We start from the raw sequence: 15,198 nt of genomic DNA, 5'->3' as shown, positions 1-15,198 counted from the left end.
TGCAAAAACCAGGCATTAATTTGTTGGTGCCATGCTCGTGGGGCTTGTTTCAGCTCGTAAGGTGCCTTCTTTAGTTTGCCGACTTTACCTTCTGAAAGTATTTGCATGATCAACAACATAGTTTAATGACTCATGTGAGAAATCACTAAATATATGCAAAAATTCTCTTTCTTCTTCTTGATTCAACTGAATAGATTCACCTAAGGTGCAATATCCTACATTATGGGATTCTTCTAATGTGCAATGACCCTATATGGATTCTCGCATTGAATAATTTGTTTCAAAGGACCATTGTATAGTTTCTCTTGAATCCTCTTTAGAAATGTCCATCTCAAGGTCCTCTTTTACTTGTAGAGTATTTGCATGATCAACAACATAGTTTAATGACTCATGTGAGAAATCACTAAATATATGCAAAAATTCTCTTTCTTCTTCTTGATTCAACTGAATAGATTCACCTAAGGTGCAATATCCTACATTATGGGATTCTTCTAATGTGCAATGACCCACACTCTTATGGAAATTGTTAATATCTAAGTTCTCATGTACATGAACACTTTTCTAAGCATCTTGTATATCTATATCTTCGTGAACATTTCTCTTCATATTAGTTATTTATTGAAAAGCACCTGTCAAGTACCCTTATGAAGAATAATATAAGTTTGAGTCATTAGCATATTGAACAAACTATCAAATAAATAGAGTCATTTAAAATAAATCAATCTAGGGATGGAAGATTATGTGCCTTCCTCAGTGCTCTTCATATCATTGCAAAATTATGTTTACATAGATTGTGGGACACATAAGAAAAGTTTAACATTCGATTTAAAAAGACTATGCTAACATATGCAAATCAAACATAAAGCAATAACAACAACTAATATCAATATGATTAAGAAAAAATAGAAATCATCATATGTACAAAAAAAAATTGTCAAATATTTCATATATCACCATTGTATGAGTCCTTTTTGTCTTTTGTATCAATACCTATGTGTCCTTCATGCCATGATTATAATCATCTCCTTTGTAAAGGAAGACGTGAAGCACCATGTATTGGTGAGATTTTTGATTGGCATTTCTATCATATGAACCTCATGTTGAGATGGTATTCCAATTTTGTTTTTTTCAACATTCAATTCACATCATGATGACTTCTAAGTCCTTGATAAATGCAATAACGACAAATTGATCATTCTTATTAATCAAATCCAAGAGTGTGAATAAGCAAGAAAATTCCTCTTGACTCCATCAATGTGATTCTTCTTTAGACATCGTGTCGAGGACAACAAGGCCAAAAAAACATTGCATGGCAACTTATTTAAAACATCCATGCTTTCAAAATGTGCTCCTACTATAGACATTGTCTATGGCATCTTTTATTGAGTGGTCTTTTAAATCCAATGTTGCTATAGCGTGAGGTCATCATATATGTCACTAGAACAGGCAATGGTGTAGGTCTCTTCGCCTTGCTCAATGAATTTTTAATCCACTCCTTAGACCATCTACTTATTTTTTTATATTCTTCATCTGTAATTGCACAAGCAGATATGACAACATTCCAACTTTGCTTCTTATTACCTCCAACATGTATATTGAAATGTGCTGCAACTGCTCCTTGGAGAACTTGGTTTGCTTTCATCTTCCTTGAAGCATCTTCCATATCTATCAATTGCTCTTCCTTCTTTGACTTTCTTAAGACGACACTATGCTTCATTATCTTGTCTTGTAATTCTCGAATGTTGTCCTTAGATTAGTCCCTCCAAACAACAAAACAATGTTCCACAAATAGGAGTTGTACGTGGTGCTTGCTTGACCTTTGCGAAGTACTCTCCCTCTTTGATCACATATTTTTCTTTTTTTTTCTTCTTTTAGTGGCTCAATCTTTCCCAATTTGTTAGGAAGTTGACCAGCTATGTACATTTTTGCTATTGTCATCCACTTTTCAAAAATATATTCTGAGAATGTGATCATGTGGATGTCGTGTTTAAATGTGAGCTTGTCAAGGCTCTATCTTTGTCATCTCAATGAATTTTTGTCATTATCACATGACAAAGTTATTAAGAATTATTGATGCATTAGAATATGTAAGATCAAAGCAAAACATAAACATATATATCTTAACAAATTATGAATATGCACATCCCATAGATCACTATGATCACATCCTTCTTGGCCTGGCTAGTTTTTTGAAAGCTTCCCATTGTTTCCTAGCATATGTGAGCTGGTCCAAATATGGGGACCTCCTCATAGTTTTAGCATGTACAATGTTTGTTGTCTCAACTAGCTTCACATTTGGATAGTTCATGATTATTCTAGCTCATCAAAACCTATTAACATTGGACAAAAAATAAATAACTCATTAGGCTCATTTTGCAGGTACATATTGACCAATAAAATGAAATATTGTTATTTTACCTGTACAAGGCTTTTGATATCTTGAAGTCTTTTTGCATCTTCAATTGAGAGTTGCCCAAAAATAACAATGTAGTCCATATGATGAATGTCATATTTTTTTCAAAGTCTTTAATGAGCATTTATTCTTTTTGTCAAAGGGCACTAAGTCTGTGATTGTGTCCACTAGATGTGGTGCTTTCCAAAAGTCCATAACTAGTCATAATACCATGTTTTCATTACATGGCATGTACACATAATTAACTTCTATGTCATAACACCTTTTGACATCAATTTCAAATGTTGTCCCACATCCAAATGGATAGTAAGTTTTCCATCTCATCTTTTTCTAATCTCTCGGTATCATGTAGTATTGTGTTAAGAGGTTGGACCAAGAGGAAAGTCCTCTTTGTCTGTGTTACTCTTCTTCCACCTTTGAGCAATTTTATCTATTTTTTATCTTTTGGTTTCTTTTTTCTTCTTCATGTTTTCTTGCACAATTTTGAACCCTATTATTATGGCTTCCATGCAACTGATTCCATAATCGCTCAATGTGCTTCCAAGTTTCACCTCTCAACCAAGATTTTTCATTGAATCTAGCTTATTACTAAAACTTACTACCATCCTTGTAACTCAAATTTATCAAGTGTTGCCCTAACGATTACCTCTTCACCTTTATTTGTCTTTATCATAGCGTCAATGCATGGATTTTCTTTACTATCCACACCCTCTTGCATATCAACTACCTTGCCAAGACTACGCCATCACTTTCCTATCCCTTCTTTAGTGAACATGGTAATCTCCCCCAAACATTTATCATAATACATTCCATAAGTATCCACATACCATTCAGCTATATCAATGATGTCCTGAGATTTTTATTCGAACCTTCCATCTTGTCTATTTTCTCATTTGTTGGCTTTTCTTTCTCATTTAATGGGTTTGGTGTCTTATTTTTTGGGTTTGTCATCTCCTTCTGGGTATCCAGTGAATTCTTACACATTAATACAATATTAGTGCTACTAAAGTTTAACTACATCAAGCATAAATACATGATATATCAATCCATGCATATTATCAATACAAAACATAACAAAGAAGAAAATTTATTGCAATATCTAAAAATATATGTGGAGTATGTAATCCATAGATTGTTACAACTTTCCACACATATAATGACTAGGAATGTGTGTTTGTGTATGTTACAATGTTTGTGTGTTTGTATATGTTCTATAACATTTGTGTGAGTGAATTATTTTATATCACTTCTTAAATTGACCCAAGCATGTTCTAAATGTCTTTGTTCATCCAATCAACCTATGGCAATTGTGTTAAACACTTTAAGCTATCCCTTCTTAAATCGACCCAAGATCCATTAGAAGTGTGCTTGGGTGTGTCTTGGTTGTGATTTCTCAAATTGACCCAGGGGTCTTAGAGTGTGTTTGCATGTCTATTCAATGTCCAAGAATGTGTTTGTGTGGAATCTCTATGTGTATGAGTGATCACTAATCTCCATGAAGTACAAATCAACATAAGGTCAATTTGGAAACTCAAAGACATTTTGAATGTGTTTGTGTGTGTGTAAGTGAACACCAAGGTCAATTTGCAAAGCATGACAATTGTGTCAACATCCTACTTCTCAAGTTTCCAAATTGACCTTGGATCGTTTTGTAAAGTCTAGCCATTGTATTTAACACCCTATGCAGCCATCATTTTTCAAATCAACCCAAGGTTAATTTCCAGTGTGTGTGGGGTGTCTTAGTGTGTGCTTATGTGTTTGTGTAATGTCCAATAACGTGTGTGTGTGTGTGTGTGTGTGTGTGTGTGTGTGTGTGTGTGTGTGTGTGTGTGTGTGTGTGTGTGTGTGTGTGTGTGTGTGTGTGTGTGTGTGTGTGTGTGTGTGTGTGTGTGTGTGTGTGTGTGTGTGTGTGTGTGTGTGTGAAATTCTAAAAATGAAAATATTAAAGGGGTCTTAAGGGTCTTAAAGGGGTTAATTAAAAGGGATGGGAATAAATTTGACTAGGGATTAGTTAGGGTGGAGATAAAATCCCTAATGTTTTAAAGGTGTAATTAAAGTTCTAAAGAGGGAAAGAAGGGGGGGTGGTTGCGTAAATTAGGAGAAAAAAAAGGGGGGGTTAAATAAAAATTAAAAAAAGGGTGCTATTAAAATGCAAAGAAGAAACAAAAGGGGGGATTTAAATAATAACTTGCAAGGGGGAGAAAAAAGTAATAATTATCCATAAAACACCATGAAGTGGCATAGTAAGAAAATCGAAGGGGGGAAATCCTTATTAAAGCCTTCTCTAGTGGGCTATAAAGCCAAATTTGCCACACCTTTACTCTTTGGAAAACCATGTAAGTGTGTCTATGTTGGGGGGAATGTATTGGGAAAAATTAGGGGGGAGTGAGTGTATTTCATAAGTGTGTATGATTGTATGGGAGTATGTGTGTGTAACTACATACATAAATGTGTGTAAGCATGTAGAAAATGTGTGTGTGTGTGTGCACGCTTGCAGGCAGGCATGTGTGTGTGTGTGTGTGTGTGTTTAGATTAAAAAGTCCCATCAATAATTGAGCCATACAATTAATTCCATCAATTTGATAAAAAGTTCAAAAAGAGAAACATATAAGGGAAAAATGTTTGAGACACCTAAGTTGAAAAATGCAACTAGAGTTTGCAAAAATTTCGATCAAAATTAAGAATTTCTAATAATATTTAGTTTTACAAACATGATATTGAAAAAAGATGTCGAATCCTTAGGTAGTCCAAGTTCCAAGGTCGGGGTCATAATATTGGTGATTGTGCGACAGGTTGGGGTTGTACCCACCACCAATCTATTGCACATGCAACAAGTTGGGGGCCTCCCAAACCTCTTGTATAAATCACCAAATTTTGGTGATTTGTGTAATAGGTTGGAGGTACGTTTACGATTTTGGGTTTGGAGTTTAAGTTTAGGGTTTAGGGCAAGGATTTAGGGTTCAGGGTTTAGGTTGGTGTGCACCTCAATATATTTTGTATTTTGATTTCAAGTGTGAGATTTGTTGGGATTTTTTACAATTGCTAATGCTTTAATTTTGAAATTGTTATAGGTATTTACCCTAACAGAGGGTTTGGATGTGGTGTTATATGAGAAGAATGAAGTCATAGGCTTTGGACAAATACATAGTCTTGATCCTATGAATGTGTGTCATTTTCAATGTTATGGTGAGAGAAGATGCGTAGAGATAATCACCAATGTGCTGTGTCCTGCCATGCATTTAAAATATCCACATGGAGACTTTGAAACATTGGGTGATGTCTTACAATGTAATATTTTTGATATGCAAGCAAATAGAACTCTTTGGGATCGAGATGAAATCGTTCCTAAGATATACATTCAAGATGTCAAGAGAACTTTAATTGAGGGGGAAAAAGTTGAGATGTTGTCTTGCTCAGGAGAAGTGTTAGCACTTGGCATATTTAAGGGCTATGCTCAGAATCTTCTTTGTATGGTGGAGATAATTAAGGGCTATGCTCAAAATCTTCTTTGTATGGTGGAGGTAATTAAGCTGACTAGTGAAGGGGTCATTCAAAGTGCAATTGATAATATGTCGCATTTGGAGGTCCTTAATACTACATCTCATCTTCAGGTTCATAACATTGTCAAATGGGGGTTAGCTTTCTTGAAATCAAATTTACCTATTAAGAAAGCTTCATAAAATGTGGTGGAAGATACACAAGAAAGTAATATGAGGAGAAAAGACCTGTACAAATGGGCTTGAAATTAAGAAATCATGCCACAGCTCTAAAGACTACCATAGCAGCATACTTTCAAGTATTGAGGACATTATAATAAGTGATGTTGATGCAAGAGAGGTTGCAAGTGACTTCAATATGCTCACTGGTATAGAGGACGTGTCTTGTGTTGCAAGTGACTCAAACATGCTCACTGGTATAGAAGACTTGACTGGTGTTGCAAGTGACCCAAACATGCTCACTACTATAGAAGACTTGCCTTGTATTGCAAGCAACTCAAACATGCTCGTGGGTATAGAAGACTTGTCTTGTATTGGAAGTGACCCAAACATGCTCTCACTAGTATAGAAGACTTGTCTTGTATTGCAAGTGACTCAAACATGCTTGCAAGTATAAAAGACTTGTCTTGTATTGCAAGTGACCCAAACATGCTCACTGGTATAGAAGAGTTGTCTTGTATTGCAAGTGACTCAAACATGCTCGGGGGTACAGAAGACTTGTCTTGTATTGCAAGCAACTCAAACAAGCTCATGGGACACTATGTGACCCAGGATGACACCATGTTTGACCCAAACTTGGCACTTAAGGGGGTTGAGGGATATGCAATATAAGCAGCACTTCTTGAGGATGAGCCTGAGATACTTTAGGTGGTCATCCCATTTCAAGTTCACAAAGATATCATCCAAGAAGACTTCCACAAAGTCCCTCAGGTATTCCTTGAATACCATGATCATCATATGTTAGAAGGTAGCTGGGGCATCGGTTAGACCAAAGATCATAACCCTGGCTACATATACTCCCCATTCGGTTTCGAAGGTGGGTCTTATGTTGATCTTGGGGGACGATTGAGACTTGGTTGTAACCCAAAAATCCATCTAGGAAGCTATACGCTTCCTTTCCGGCAACCCTTTTCTAGAACATGTTCCGTGAATGGCAGGGGTAGTGGTCACATCTCGTGACTGCATTAACCTTCTTCAAATCCATGCATACTCTGATTTTTCCATTCTTCTTCAGAACTATCACAATGGGTGATACTCAGTCTGTATGCTCGATCTCGTAGATGAATCTTACATCTATGAGTTTCTGGATTTCTTCCCTCACTATGAGCGCATACTTAGGATTCATAGGATAGGGGCGTTGCCACATTGGCCTGGCATCATTCATCATGGGGATTGTATGCTGCACTACTGTGGCAGGTACTCCATGTCCATGTACTTCCAAGCCATGCAATCCTTAAATTCCCATAGGAGAGCTATTAAGGCATTCTCCTCATTGGAAGTGAGGTCATCAGTGACAAAATATGAGCTATGGGTCTTGGCCTTCCAGGGCTAAGTTTACTTCGTTGATGGGCCGATCCATGATATCCTTGAGAACAACCGTCCTCTCGGGATCTTTTGGCCTATTGTTGGTATAAGATCTTGCGATCCTGAATAGTCTAGGCCTTGTAGTGTGCTGGCACCTGCCATAGGTCTTCTTTATCCTCAATCTCCTTCTCATTTTCTGCTTGGGTAGTGGACTTTTTGGTCTTTGCCTTGCCTTTGGATGCAGGGGATTTGGGACCTGAAGGGGGCTCTTCCCTTGTACTTATAGAGCTGATGGGGGTGGTTATCTTACTCACCCTATTTCCCTAGTTAGAGAACTCGTGGTGGGTACTCGTGGCGCCTACGTAGGTTAGCCAGTGAACATCTGATTTTACCCTTATTGTTCAAGGCTCTACATCAACCGATTCCTTCACATAAGTGCTTCTCCAATAGCCAATTCCTAGCAGTGCGAAGCTCTCCAATGCGCAACAAGTAGCAAGTCTACAATGAAGTCTCGACTCACAAGCAAGCGGCATCAACAACATAACAATTTGACCTCTATCCCTCGGTTGACCTGCAACACGATGGTGAGGTCCTCGTTGTGGGTACTCTTGGTGACGTTCTCCATATAGCTACTCCACAACCAGTAGACTCTTTCACAGTGGCACCATATAGCTGCTCCACAACCAGGCAACTCCTTCCTAGTGGCGGTGACTCCCATAGGCCTTCTTCATCTGCGCACTACTTGACTCCAAAGCCACGATGAGCTACTGCATTGACGCACTACATATGGCCTTTTGCCCAACGCCACCCCAAGCTGGTATCATCTCCCTACAAAGTTTTTTCTAAGGTTGAACCTTAGGACATGTGGTAGGTAAGCCTAGGTCAAGATTGGCCTTGGGTTAAATCTATGGTTATTAGTATGTTAGCTTGGGTCAAGTTACTTCACCCTCATCTGCCATGTCATCCATGACACGTGTTCAAATTAGATGTGACCATGGTTAAGTTTTCTTAGCCTTGGGTTAACTCAGCTGGGTTAAAAGACAACCACGTGGCATAGTGCCACCTAAGCACAATTGGTAAGCTCCATGTGAACAACCTCTACCACATCATCAATTGCCCCTCTTCTTCATAAAACTTTGACAAGCCTTAACTTGCAATGCAAAAAGAATTTGCACGTGCTCTAAAAAGAAAAAGTGATCGCCTTTTCAAGCTCTACATGCTTATTAAGTCAATTTTGTTGTATTCAATTAGACACTTCCAAATTTGAAAGTCTCTTCAATTGGTAAGACCTTTGCAATGGCAATATGCACCCCAAATGTTGAGAAGTTCATTGGGGAAGGATTCCACACTTGGTCTACACAAATGAGAAGTTCATTAGGGAAGGATTTCACACCTGGTCAACAAGATCAAAAGCATTATCGCTCAACTAGAAGGAATAAATGCAAAAGTAGGAGAAAAGGATGCACTTGCAATCCTCCTTAAAAGCATGCCTAAAGAGTACAATGCACTTACAACCACTTTGAAGAATCTTCACATCCAAAGTTTGAGGAATGTGTATACTCTCTTCTTGAGAAAGAAAGAGAGTTGAAGGCATCGACATCAACCGGTTTATCTTTCATGGCATAGGCATGTTCTCCAAGTCTTCACGCTTCTCCTCACTCAACAGCATGGCCACGGAATCAAGATAGTCTGAATTATCATCAACCCTTAGAATTTCAAATGTGTCCACATACTTTGAGGGTAGACTCTTTAATAATATAGCTTTTTGATCATCATCTTCAACCTTGGAGCCTAAATCATTAAGCTATGTCAATAAAAACTGCATATGATTAAGGAAGACTCCAAGTCCTTAAGTTTCTCCCATTCACAAGTCATATAACTCCTACTTCAGGAGATCCTTAGAGTGTCTCATCCTGACCCTGAACAATGTTTCTAGCATCTTCCAATTCTCTGCTATGGTCTTTGAGACGTCTATATGATGAAAGTACTCTGCTCCTAAAGCACGACCTGTCATTCCAAGAGCTCTCTCATTCTTCTATCCCAAGCAAGAACCTTATCTACTTTAGCTCCGCTACTTTTAGTCTTCTTTTCCATGCCCACCACTACACCCCACAAATTCTTGTGCATGAATCAGAGTCGGTGGGTAGACAACTACCAGGTTGAAATATTATGACCATTGAATTTTATCACCATGGCTTCAGACTTGTCCTTCTTTATACAATCCATAGTGCTCTCGAATTATTCTTGACAACAAGTCCTTTGGATCTGATACCACTTGATAGATTACAAGCTCTAATATAGTGATATTGCATGCAGTAAGAGACTATCAATAATTTGAACTTTTACGAGACAGAGAGATTCATCCACAAACACGTTTAGAAAGGTAAACACTTGAAGATCAGTTGCACAATGGAGAAGAGTACGATCTATTTTTATTCAAGCATCACTTTGATAATGACCAACTTTAGGAGCTCACATCTACTGAGTTTTTTTCTCATACAAAAAGCCAAGCATGGTGACACAGCTACTTGAGAGTGCTCTCAACAGAAGCAAGAATGGAAGAAGGAGAGAGAGAGACAGAGAGCCACACAAGTTTTGGTGGGTGCAGAATCACCCTAATCCTCTTTTTCATTCATTTATATATGTGTTTGAGTATTGTACATAACTGGGGTTAAGGCACAGTGACCTTTAACCCCCACAACCTCCCACTTAAAGGACAATGTGCCTTTAAGGGAGAACAACCAGTGAGCATACTATCCAATGCCCATCAATACACGACAATACTCAAACCGCTGACTAGGTAGACTCTTCGTCAGCATATCTGCAGGGTTATCATCTGTATGAACCTTGACAAGCTCTATGCGCTTGTCCTCAAGTACCTCCCTGATGAAATGGTACCTGACCTCAATGTGTTTGGTCTTTGCATGAAAGACTGGATTCCGTGCTAGCTGAATAGCACTCATGGAATCACTATGCAATGTCGGTACACCTGTATGAATCCCCAAATCTCCCACTAGCCGATCAAGCCATATAGCCTCCTTGCAACCCTCTGTGGCTGCAACATACTCAGCCTCTGTGGTAGACAAAGCCACGCACTTCTGCGCACGAGACATCCACGACACTGCACCACCTGCAAAGGTGAACACATAACCAGAAGTGGATCTCCTACTATCCACATGCCCTGCATAGTCTGAATCTGTGTACCCAAGTATACGCATGTCTCCTTTACCAAAGCAAATGCACATCTCCTTGGTACCCTTCATGTACCTCATGATGCACTTAACTGTCTCCCAATGCCTCTTTCCTGGATTAGCCATATACCGGCTAACAACTCCCACTGCAAATGCAATGTCTGGTCTAGTAGCTATCATAGCATACATAAGACTCCCAACTGCTGATGCATAAGGAACCTTGGCCATCATGGCCCTCTCCTCATCTGATTTGGGACTATCTGTATGACTTAGTTTCACATATGGAGGCAATGGAGTACTCACTGCCTTCCCCCCCTCCATATTGAAACGCTGCAATACTTTTGTAACACACTCTTTTTGTGAAAGCCAAAGGAGTTTCCTACTCCGATCACGCGTGATGCGCATACCAAGAATATGACCTGCAAGTCCCAAATCCTTCATATCAAAGGCCTCATGCAACTTGGCCTTTAATGCATCTAGCTCATAAGTATTCTTGCTAGCCAATAGCATATCATCCACATATAGTGCCAGGATTATCAGGCTACTATCCTTAGCTCTTTTAGTGTAGAGGCAGTGATCAATTTCACTCCTTCTAAAACCCTGGGACCGAATGAAAGCATCAAACTTCTGATACCATTCTCTAGGTGCTTGCTTAAGACCATAGAGACTCTTTTTCAGCTTGCAAACTAAATGCTCTTTGCCCTTTTCTTCAAAGCCTTCCGGCTGCACCATGTAGATGTCCTCATGCAAATCCCCATGCAAGAAAGCTGTCTTGACATCCATTTGCATAAGCTCCATATCCTCTACTGCCACTAGTCCAAGCATGCATCTAAGTGTGGTCATCTTCACAACCGGAGAGAATATCTCATCAAAGTCCACACCCTTCTCTTGCTTGAACCCTTTAGCAACCAAACGGGCCTTGTACCTAGGCACATCATCACCTGTGACCTTCATTTTGTAGACCCATTTACATGGCAATGCTTTCTTTCCATGTGGCAAAGAAACCAAGTCCCAAGTCTTATTCTTCATAAGTGAACTCATCTCTGATTGCATAGCATACTCCCACTTGCGTTGATCCTCACGCATCATAGCCTCTCTGTAGCAAGAAGGCTCCCCGCAATCAGTAAGCATCACATAGTCTACCCCTGGAACAAACCTATCAGGCAGTCTAGACACTCTAGATGATCTTCTCAAGGGCATTTCAGCTTGCTGTCCCACTTGCATATCAGCCACATTTGGCTCATCATTTCCACCAATAGATGATCCATCATCTACCCTTGATTGTATACCTGTGGGAGTACTTGGTGGTACCATTTCTTGCACATTTGGTGCATGGACAGCTTGCTGTCTATCAACATAGGCAGGTGGATTCACATCCTGGAAAGTTATTTTTCTCATTTCCACATCCCTCATGGGTGCCTTATGCATCTTTTTCTCATTGAAGACCACATCATGGCTGCGTATGATCTTCTTTGCTTCTGGATCCCAGAGACGATAGCCCATCTCTCCACTTTCACCATAACCCAAAAAAATGCATTTCCTAGACTTAGGATCTAGCTTCTTTCGAAGCTCTTTTGGCACATGTGCATATGCCTCACACCCAAATATACGCAAATGAGAGTAAGAGGGCTTCTTTCCACTCCATGCCTCTTCAGGAATACCACCATCCAAACTCTTACTAGGTGATCTATTGATCACATGCACTGCAGTCTTCATTGCCTCAGCCCAAAAACCACCAGAAAGGCTTGCATTGGAAAGCATGCATTGCAACCTTTCTTGAATGGTACAGTTCATCTTTTCTGCAACTGGATTTTGCTCTGGAGTATGAGGGGATGTGAGCTCCCTCTTAATCCCACGTGTATCACAGAAATGCTGAAAGTCATGAGAGAGATACTCTCCACCATTGTCAGTCCGTAGGCATTTAAGCATTCTACCTGACTGATTCTCAACCAAGGCCAGCCATTTCTGAAATACCTGGAATACATCACTCTTTCGAGATATAGCATAAGCCCACACTTTCCTAGTTGCATCATCAATGAATGTCACATAGTATTCAGCCCCGCCTAATGACCGTGTAGGCATGGGACCACATACGTCTGAATGCACCAAATCAAGCATTTCAAACTCTTTCTTTCCCCTTCTTTTATGGGCTGATTTAGTCTGCTTCCCATAGAGACAATGCTCACAAAATTCAAAATCAGAGAAACTCAAATGCGGTACATAACCCAAACGGCATAAGAGTTTCATTCCATTCTGGCTCATGTGCCCCAACCTGCAATGCCACAAAGAAGTGCTTGGCTTCTCGGTTATTGCAACAACATGATCAAATACCCCTGATACATGTAAGGGATACAAAGTCCCACACCTGGCACCCCTGGCCAAAAGCATAGAGCCCTTCTGAATTTTCCAACTCTGAAAGCCAAAAGTGGTGTGAAAACCAGCATCATCTAGCTGACCCACTAAAATAAGACTCTTGGTCAGCTTAGGCACATGTCTCACATGTTTCAAAACAAATGCAGACCCATTTGCAAAAGAAAACTTTATGTCACCTGCTCCCACTATGTCACATGCATAGTCATTTCCAAGATGCACACAACCTGTCTTTCCACTATCATAAGTGGAGAACCATTCCCTATGGGGAGTAACATGGAATGAAGCACCAGAATCCAAAATCCAATCCTGGGAATATGCATCATCTGAAGTGGTAAGCAACTCTGCAGATAAACTAGACATGAAGAGAACATCATTGTCACTATCACGTGTGACTGCATTGATCTCCTCGATCTTCACTTTTCCTTTGTCCTCCCTTGGACTCTCTTCCTTTTGATTTGCACCCCAATTTGCATTCTTTTTCTTATCCTTTTGCTCTCTTTTCAGCTTGTAGCAATCCTTTTTCATATGGCCCTTCTTGCCACAATGGTAACACTCAATGTTCCGTGCCCTGGATTTGCTACGAGACTTCCCTCTTTCTTGGGACTTCCCCCTGAACTGTGATCTGCCCCTTTGCACATTTAAGGCTGCATCCTGCTTGTTGCCATCCATAGACTTCCGTCTAATCTCCTCGGCCAACAAGCTACCCACAACATCATCAAATTTCAGTACTCCACCAGGTGCAGAGTTACTGACAGCTGTACGGAAGGTATCCCATGAGGATGGCAATGAACATAAGAGAAATATTGCCTTAGTCTCCACATCAAAATTCATTTTCTGAGCCTGAAGCTGGCTGAAAATAATATTGAATTCATTCAAGTGAGAAGCAATGGAGACCCCTTCCTTCATCTGTAGCTCAATCAACCTCTTCATGAGGTAAACTTTATTAGAGGCAGTTTCCTTCTCATAAGTGGCACACAGTTTCTTCCACAAATCTTCTGTAGTCTGCTCATTTACTACTGTGAAATAAACTGACTCTGCAAGATGAAGTCTAATAGTAGACTTTGCTAATGCATCCAACTCATTCCAATCATCCTCAGACATATTTGCAGGCTTAGCTTCAATACCTGCCAAGGGTTTAATCTGCTTCTTTTGAATAAGCACATCCCTTATTTGTTCTTTCCACAAAGAAAAGTTTGTCCCATCAAACTTTTTAATGCTGAAAAACTCCTTTTCAGACATGGAAGAGGATGCCATGATGCAAATAAAGCAAAATCCCAAATGCTAGTGCCTACAAGAGAGAATCACACCAAATACTAGGTGCACCCAAATGTGTATGCCACAATAGAGTGAAATATCACCAAAACTCAAAACTCAAAGCATCTGACTCATGTGCATATACTATGCATCCATATGAGCAAATCTGGCCCAAAAGAAAATGCCAATAAGTGCCAAATGACTCAAGCATAAACACTGTCCACTGGCATATGCATCAATAATGTCTCATCCAAGAGAGCATAGCACTATCAGTGCATCACCTGCAATGTTTCAAAGCTGTCCCTCAGCATAAAATAGCATCCATGTGCAAAGCGTCCATAAAAAATAGCATCCCACAAGGCAATTTGGGCCTATCAGCGCATCCAACAAGGACCGCAATGCATCCAAATGGCCTATAAATCATCCACTGCAACCCAATGCATACCACGAATGAGCGCACACTGCTCAAACTACAACCAGAGTGATCTGCATAAGGTATGCTCAAGAAATCATAGTCCCACGGTAATGAGCGCTACTGAAAATAGAACCTGAGATGCTTCAAAACATGGGCGCCATTGCATAATTGGACTCAGCAAGAAAATCTGCAAATATCTCTCTTCTGCCAGAACTCCAAAATCCCAACCGATGAATGAGAAATGGGAGTCAACACTTATCCACTGCCATCTGGCATAAATCTAAGGTTTCAAAACCTTAGCATGAAAAATGCATAACAGAGAGACGAAATCGAATACACAGAGATTTATAACTCTGAAAATCCTCCACCGATTCACGCAAGAACTGATAGGTAGGGGTTTTTGGGCGTCTGGAACGCAATGGGACAGACGGTTTTGGAAACCGTGGTCTCAATCACTGGGTCCAACACACGGACTGAAAAACGTTTTTGGAAACAGAGCTATCTGTAAACTCCACCGGAGTGCGAATGATG

Source organism: Dipteris shenzhenensis, chromosome 19 (assembly GCF_047967505.1).
Source record: "Dipteris shenzhenensis isolate YYH24624 ecotype China chromosome 19, Dip_SZ_1.0, whole genome shotgun sequence".
Classification (NCBI taxonomy): domain Eukaryota; kingdom Viridiplantae; phylum Streptophyta; class Polypodiopsida; order Gleicheniales; family Dipteridaceae; genus Dipteris; species Dipteris shenzhenensis.
This window is presented reverse-complemented; position numbering follows the sequence as displayed.